The sequence below is a fragment of the Choloepus didactylus genome, chromosome 1 (genome assembly GCF_015220235.1).
Source record: "Choloepus didactylus isolate mChoDid1 chromosome 1, mChoDid1.pri, whole genome shotgun sequence".
NCBI classification, from domain to species: Eukaryota; Metazoa; Chordata; class Mammalia; order Pilosa; family Megalonychidae; genus Choloepus; species Choloepus didactylus.
Genome location: NC_051307.1, coordinates 219,990,180 through 219,999,401, shown reverse-complemented (window position 1 = coordinate 219,999,401; position 9,222 = coordinate 219,990,180).

Below are 9,222 nucleotides of genomic sequence, written 5' to 3'. Positions count from 1 at the left end.
TTTTCTAAGACACACCCTCAGGGAAACCAGATACTGAATATTTCTTCCCTCTGGGACCTGAGCTTGTTCTGGTCTGGGAAAACCTGATTTGGATAACCAAGGAAACCATGCCTAGACAACAGAAAATTACAACCTACACTAAGAAAAACAAAGTTATGGCCCAGTCAAAGGAACAAATGTACACTTCAACTGAGATACAGGAATTTAAACAACTAATGCTAAATCAATTCAAAAAGTTTAGAGAAGATATTGCAAAAGAGATAGAGGCTGTAAAGGAAGCACTAGACATGTGTACGGCAGAAATCAAAAGTTCAAAAAACCTACTAGTAGAATCTATGGAAATGAAAGGCACAACAGAAGAGATGAAAGACACAGTGGAAACATACAACAGCAGATCTCAAGAGGCAGAAGAAAACACTCAGGAACTGGAGAACAAAACCCCTGAAAGCCTACACGCAAAGGAGCAGATGGAGAAAAGAATGAAAAAATATGAGCAACGTCTCCGGGAACTCAAAGATGAAACAAAGTACAGTAATGTACGTATCATTGGTGTCCCAGAAGGAGAAGAGAAGGGAAAGGGGGCAGAAGCAATAATAGAGGAAATAATTAATGAAAATTTCCCATCTCTTATGAAAGACATAAAATTACAGATCCAAGAAGCGCAGCGTACTCCAAACAGAAGAGATCTGAATAGGCCTACGCCAAGACACTTAATAATCAGATTATCAAATGTCAAAGACAAAGAGAGAATCCTGAAAGCAGCAAGAGAAAAGCAATCCATTACATACAAAGGAAGCTTAATAAGACTATGTGCGGATCTCTCAGCAGAAACCGTGGAGGCAAGAAGGAAGTGGTGTGATATATTTAAGATACTGAAAGAGAAAAACCACCAACCAAGAATCCTGTATCCAGCAAAGCTGTCCTTCAAATATGAGGGAGAGCTCAAAATATTTTCTGACAAACAATGAGACAATGAGAGACTTTGTGAACAAGACACCTGCCCTACAGGAAATACTAAAGGGAGCACTACAGGGTGATAGAAGACAGGAGTGTGTGGTTTGGAACACAATTTTGGGAGATGGTAGCACAACAATGTAAGTACACTGAACAAAGGTAACTATGAATACGGTTGAGAGAGGAAGATGGGAAGCATGTGAGACACCACAAGAAAGGAGGAAAGATAACGACTGGGACTGTGTAACTTGGTGAAATCTAGAGTATTCAACAATTGTGATAAAATGTACAAATATGTTCTTTTACGAGGGAGAACAAGCAAATGTCAACCTTGCAAGGTGTTAAAAATGGGGAGGCATTGGGGGAGGGATGCAATCAGCATAAACTAGAGACTGTAACTAATAGAATCATTGTATTATGCTTCCTTTAATGTAACAAAGGTGATATACCAAGGTGAATGCAGATAAGAGGGGGGGATAGGGGAGGCATGTTAGACACTTGACATTGGTGGTATTGTCTGATTCTTTATTCTACTTTGATTTAAGGTTATTTTTCCTTTTGCTGCTTCCTAGCTGTCATTTTTTTTTTGTTTCCTCTTTCTTTTGCCTCTCTACCTTCTTTGACTCTCCCTCCTGCCTTGTGAAAGAAATGTAGATGCTCTTGCTTAGTATGAGCAGAATGTTCAATTAGGATGAACTTAAATGTTTGGAAATGAACAGGGGTGTTGGTAGCGCCGAATGGTGTGTGAATGAGGTGGAAAGGGGAAGCTCAGAGTCATATATGTCACCAGAAGGAAAGTTGGAGGTCAAAAGATGGGAATGTGTAAAACTGAATCCTATGGTGGGCAATGTCCATGATCAACTGTACAAATACTAGAAATCGCTTCCATGAACCAGAACAAATGTATGACAATACAATTAGAAGTTAATAATAGAGGGGCATATAGGGAAGAACTATATACCTATTACAAACCATATACTACAGTTAGTAGTATTTCAACATTTTTTCATAAACAGTAACAAGCGTACTATATCAGTACTAGGAGTCAACAATTGAGGGGGGTTGGTTAGGGACAGGGGAGGTTTAGAGTTTCCTTTTCTTTTTTTTCTTTTTTCATCTTTCACTTTATTTCTTGTCTGGAGTAATGAAAAGTTTCTAAAAATTGAACAAAAATTAAGCGTGATGGATGCACAGCTGTATGAGGGTACCCAGGGGCAAGTGATTGTACACTTTGGATCTTTGGATAATTGTATGGTATCTGAACAATCTCAATAAAAATGAAAAAAAAAAAGAATATGGCTTTTTCTGGGGGACATGATACATTCAAACCGGCACAATTGTTGATGTGTTACCTTGGACACTTTATGGCCTTAAGACTGTAACTGTGTAACCAAATAAACCCCCTTTATAAAAGCCAATACATTTCTAGTGTTTTGCATTCTGGCAGCATTAGCAAACTAGAACACAAGTGCTCAATAAATACTTCTTGAATTAATGCATGCTTATGAACTTGTTTCAGAAGCCTTTGCCACTGCTAAATCCAGAGTACTCTTAACCCAGCCTAGTATTTCAAAAACTGAATTCAAAAGTTTTGAGAGAAGACAACAGAAGTCCTTGAAGAACAGGGGCACTTCTAAGCCACTCTGGAAACTAATCAGACCATGGTGAATTCATGAAGATAATGCCACTCAGGGAGGAAACCTAGGGTGAGACACCAGCATCCTGGAGATGTTCCCAGATATTCCACCCACATGAATGTGTTCTTCATTTAAACTTCAGTAATTCCTAGATCTGATTCTTGCTCCCAGTGATGCCAAGAATGATGCTATTGAGGTGGGATAAGATGGAGGTATAGGGAGGTGTGAAATTTAGTTAGTCCCCTAGTGCAACTAGTAAATAGTCAGGAAAAACTAAAAAATAGTCTGGAAAAACTGATGGGGGGGACATCCATGACTGGACATTACACACCAGTCAGTAATGGGTGGAGTGGCTGAGATCACAGCATAGAACTGTAAGTAAAGCTCCCCAAACTGTGGAGCTGGTGTCCCTTCCCCACTAGAATGGCAGGCTGAGTTTCGAAAGTTTGCTGTGGGAAAAAGAGGCAGTCCCTGCCAGGAGCAAGGAAATGTAGCTCAAACAAGATCCAACTGTGGTCTTAATTAACAAATTTGGACTGCTGAAAACAAGCTACTAGCACAGATAAACCCAGAACAAGAGGGAAAGGAACCCAGAGGTTTATCCTGGCAGAGAGGAGGCAGGGCTGATAGAAAAAAAAATACATAAACAAAAATAGGGGTTTTTGGAGTCCACTGAGATCAGAATACTGGAAAAGGGCTATGTTCCAAGAAAAGGAGAACACAGAACCTAGTACCAACTCCGGTTCTTGCCAGGTGAACTGGAGGGCTGGGGACTGGCTCTAAAAAGTGGACTTCTTGCTTTTTTCCTTTTTTTTTCTCTCATTCTGAGTAGCTCATTAGAGAAAGCCTCAGGCAGTTTTAATTGCCAGCACTAACTCAGGCAAGGGTGAAGTTAAGATAGTCAGAGAGTCAAAGGAAAAACTCGAGTGTAAGAGACAATTCCCTAAAGGGCTTATCTTCCCTACCAATAGGTGAGGGGCAGGGCCCAGCTCAAGTGGCCACCCTCCCTCAGAGAGAACTCAGACCCCAGGGGTTGGAGGTGGTGGTGGACAGAAACAGCCTAAGCTTGGCTTCTGACACCCTTGCTCCCTGGCAGTGACAAGTTTCACTGAGAATTAAATACACTGCAACTCTTTACACCAGGGAGGGGGAGGGGAGGAGCTGCAAGCTGACAAGCAATACCTACTGGGCAGGATAGGAAAAGCACAGAGTCTAGAGGCCTCACAGGAAAGTCTGATAATCTTCTGGGTCTCACCCTCAGGGAAGGCTGATACTGAATACATCCTCTTCCTGAGACCTGGGCCCCTCTGGTGTGGGAAAATCTGATTGGGGTAATCAAGGAAACCAGATACTTAGACAACAAATCACACTGGGAAAAATGAAGATATGGCCCAGTCAAAGGAACAAACTTACACTTTAACTGAGATACAGGAATTGAAACAACTAATTATTAATCAAACAAATCTCCTAAATCAATTCAAAAGTCAAATCAATGAGTTGAGGGAAGATATGGCAAAAGAGATGAAGGATATAAAGAAGACATTGGGAGAACATAAGAACTCGAAAATTTGAAAAAACAATTGGCATAACTAATAGAAATGAAAGACACAAGAGAAGAGATGAAAAACATAAGGAAGACATACAACAATCTATTTGAAGAAGAAGAACAAGGGATTCAGGAACTGGAAGACAGGACAGCTGAAATTCTACACACAAAAGAACAGATAGGGAAAAAAATGTAAAAATATGAGCAGGGTCTCAGGGAACTGAATGACAACATGAAACACATGTATATACATGTCATGGGTGTCCCAGAAGGAAAAGAGAAGGGAAAAGGGGCAGAAAGAATAATGGAGGAAATAATCACTGAAAATTTCCCACCTCTTATGAAAGACATAAAATTACAGATCCAAGAAGTGCAGTGTACCCCAAACAGAATAAATCCAAGTAGACTGACTCCAGGATGCTTAATAATAAGATTATCAAATGTAAAAGACAAAGAGAGAATTCTGAAAGCAGCAAAAGAAAAGCAATTCATAACATATAAAGTGATAAGACTATGAGCAGATTTCTCAGTAGAAACCATAGAGGCGAGAAGACAATTGTATGACATATTTAAGATACTGAAAGAGAAAAACTGCCAACCAAGAATTCTATATCCGGCAAAACTGTCCTTCAAAAATGAGTGAGAGTTTAAAATATTTTCAGACAAAGAGACACTGAGAGAGTTTGTGAACGAGATACCTGCTCTACAAGAAATACTAAAGGGAGCACTAAAGGCAGATAGGAAAAGACAGGAGAGAGAAATTTGGAGAAGAGTATAGAAATGAAGACTATCAGTAAGAGTAAAAAGAGAGAGCATGGGAAAAAATAAAAATAAAATAAGATATTACATATAAAATCCAAAAGACAAAATGGTAGACAGGAGACATTAAGTTGAGTGAAATTAGCCAGAAAAGTATGGATACTGTATGGTCTCACTAATACGGACTAAAAATGATGAGCAAAAGTTGATAACACAGGTTATCAGGAACTAGAAAGAGGTTAGAGATTGGCATTTGATGCCAAAGGATTACAGAAGATTCAAAAGGATTGATTGTATAGATCCAGAAATTGAATGGATAGCATAATGTGTGATGGTAACACAACATTGTAAGAACTCTGAAGAAAGATGAGTGTGAATATGGTTGAAAGAGGAAGACTAAGGGCAGGTAGGACACCAGATGGAAAGATAGAAGATAAAGACTGGGACCGTATAACTTAAAGAAACTTAGACAGGTCAATGATGGTGATCAAATGTACAAATATAAGAAGGTTTTTAAATGAGGGAAAACAAACGAATGTCAACATTGCAAGGTGTTGAAAATTGGATGCTATATGGCGAAAAAATACAATCAATGCAAACTAGAGTCTACAGTTAATGGTAACTTTGTAAGATGCTGTCATTAATTGTAATGAAGGCAATATACCAAAGCTAAATGTCTGTAACAGGGGGATATAAGGGAGTGATATGGGATTCTTGGTGGTGGTGATGTTGTCTGACCTTTTCAATGTATATTATTTTTATTTTTCTTCCATCTATTGTATTTTTATTCTTCATTTTTTCCCCCTTTTCCTCTTTTCTTGGGGAAGAGATGGAAATGTCCTCATCTAGATTGTGGTGGTGAATGCATAATTATGTAATTATACTAGGAATCACTGATTGTTTACTTTGGGTGGATTGTATGGTGTTTGAATAAAACTGTTAAAAAAAACAAACAGAGGGATACAAGAGCTGGAGAAAATGTGGGCAGAGGGATGTACCTATTCCCTGTTTGTAGGGAAGTAGAATGGAGCAGCCCAGCTGGAGGCCAGTGTGGTGGTTCCACAGGAAGCTAACTAAGGGGTTGCCATGTGGTCCTGCAACCCCATTATTGGGTGTATACTTGGAAGAACTGTGAGCAGGGACATGAGTGGACATTGCACACTGGTGTTAATGGCAGCTATACTCATAATTCGCAATGGATGGAGGTGGCCTAAGGGTATATCAACTGATAAACGGAATGGTGAACTGTGGAGTATACAAACAATGGAATACCAACCGGTGGTATGGAGTTGTGAGGCATGCACATAGGTGAATCGACCTTGAGGACAGTATGTTGGGTGAAATAAGCCAGAATTGAAAAGACAAACATTGTAATGCCTCACTAATATGAACTAACTATAATGTGCAAGCTCTGAGAATTGAATCTGAGAGCATAGGTTATCAGGGGAAGGCTTATGGTACAGGTTCCTAGATTGTAAGCTCTTATAGCAGTCACATCTATTCATGAGTTGTAATGGTTATTTCTAAATTCTGAGATGATGAGCTGTTTGTTTATAACCTGATCAGTCCCTGTAATTTTGGGTAACTATGTGACACCTGAGACTCAGAGCCAGAGTTTGGTGGCTACAAATGTCAGCATTACCCCATACAGCAATGTTAAAAAAAGCTGAAAAAGAGATCAGACTTCAATAAGAGATATGAACAAAATGGACTTGATTAGAACTAAAGTAAACCAGACTAAAGGGAAAAGGATGATATTGACTGTGTTCTAAAACCGCAACTTCTGTGTGAGACCAAAGGAAGAAATGTTTATTTGTGCATAATCTATACTTTCTGTAGTATGCTATAAAATTTAACTTGTATGGTCAGTTTATTCAAACATCATAATTACATGGAACCTTGAATAGAGGGCGAGATCTGGTTGGTTGTATAGGGTAGAGTGAAACCCTGATACACCCCAGAGAAATTTGGGCAGAGAATAAAAAGTATTTGAGAAGCTGGGGGAAAATGTGGAAACATTAAACTCCCACCTGGGGAATTCCTGATATTTTCACAAGCATTGGGAATATTATTGTAGTAGGCCAAGCCCTCAATCTTGGGTCTTGCCCTTATGAAGCTTGTTACTACAAAGGAGAGGCTAAGCCTACTTACAATGGTGCCTTAGAGTCACCCCAGAGAACCTTTTTGTTGCTCAGACGTGGCCTCTCTCTCTAAGCACACTCAGCTGGTAAACTCACTGCCCTCCCCGCTACATGGGACATGACTCCTGGTGAGCCTGGGCCAGCATCATGGGATTGAGAAAAACTTCCTGACCAAAAGGGGGAAGAGAAATGAAACAAAGTTTCAGTGGCTGAGAGATCTCAAGTGGCATCAAGAGAGCATTCTGGAGGTTATTCTTATCCATTATATAGATAACCCCTTAGTTTTTAGTGTACTAGAATAGCTAGAAGGAAATACTTAGAAACTGTTGAACTGAAATCCAGTATCCTTTGTTCTTGAAGATGATTGTATAGCTATGTAGTGTATATGGTGTGACTGTGTGATTGTGAAAACCTTGTGGCTCACCCCCTTTATCCAGTGTAAGGACAAATGAATAGAAGAAGAGGGACAAAAAGTAAATGAATAATAGGGGGGGAAAGGAGTATGAGATGCTTTGGGTGTTCTTTTTTACTTTTACTTTATTTTTATTCTTATTCTTATTTTTTGGAGTAATGAAAATGTAAAAAAAATTGATTGTGGTGATGAATGCACAACTATGTGATGATACTGTGAACAACTGATTGCCTACTTTGGATGATTGTATGGTATGTGAATCTATCTCAATAAAATGTCTTAAAAAAAAAAGCTTTTGAGTCTGCATAAGAATAAGAACACATTCACACCATGACTCAGAAGAACACTTCCATAATATGGCACAGGGCAGTTATCATCATAATGCCAACCCTATTATATTTGTTGTTGTTTATCTTAGGATTTTAAAATTTTATGTTGAGATATAGAACACAGTTGTAAAAAATAATACAGAGAGCTGCTGTGTACCTTTCACTCAGTTTTCCCCAGTGATAACATCATGCAAAACATACATTGACATTGATAGAATCCATCCATCTCATTCAGATTTCATTGGCTTTGCATGCACTCCTTTCTGTGTGAGTGTCCTATTTCTACATTGAAGTGTAACAATGACTCCTTTATAGTATTATAGTCTGTTGACTAATAAGAAATTCCAGAGAGATTGTGGCACCAGCAGAGTAACCGCAAGTAAATAGCCCCAAGCACAAGTTAAAAGAAACATTTCTAAAGGAGTGATAGGAGACATAGAGCCTGGAAATTGTTAGTTAAACCTTGCTTTTACATTCACTTGACCCTTTCAGCACTGTGATTTTTAGAAGGGCTGTCTTGAATTTTGTTCAATTCAACAGATGGAGGAAAGTGATGCAGTTAAGACTTTCTTCTGTTAGTTGAGAAAATGGGAAAGTTAAAAGTTGACCAAAACTGTGTGGTAGCAGTTTGGCATAAAAAAGGGACCAATAAGATTGTTTTTATTTATGAAGAACACCTTCCAGTTCAGCTAGCTAATACGTTTAAGCTGGAAATGGCACCTCAGGTGAATGAACTGCATTGAGGACATTTTCTAGTGTTTATAGCGGGTTCATCCTGTGTGTTAGTTGAACTCATTTGAAAGTCATAGTGAATGTTCCTTTTCAAATTGCTTTGGTTGAAATGTTGAGCATCTCCTTTTGTCTGCTTGCCCTCCACTCCCCCATCTTCTGGCAAGAGCATGTAGATTTTCCTTTGGGAAGCCACTCATCTCTCCCCTTTCCTGGTCTACTAATTTTGGTGATGCTTTCCATCAACCCCTCTCCTCCCCACACACACTCGAGGCTCACAGGAGGGGCACATGACTCATTGAGCACATTCTATTCTTCTGACATTATGATTGCTTCAGAAAATATGCATGCTCAAAATTGGTCAACAGAGATGTAATCCTTGATGTGTTGCTAGAATGATTAGTACAGAAAAAAACCAAAACACTACCTCTTTCCATTGGACTTGAAAGTGTTGATCTATAGAAATAACATCAGTGAATATCAACGTGAGAACATGCTGTAAAGGGAGCCAACGTGGGAAAGAAAAAACCAGACAAACCTCCCTGAGCACCTAGAACCGACTATACCTGAAGCTCCGAACTTCTCAAATACATGGTCCAATAATACATTACCTTTTTGCATGTGCTTAAATAAATGTGAGTTGATTTTTTTGTGCATTACATGCAACTCAATGAGAAAGATCAATTGGCAAATAATACTTATTAGGTTAAGCACA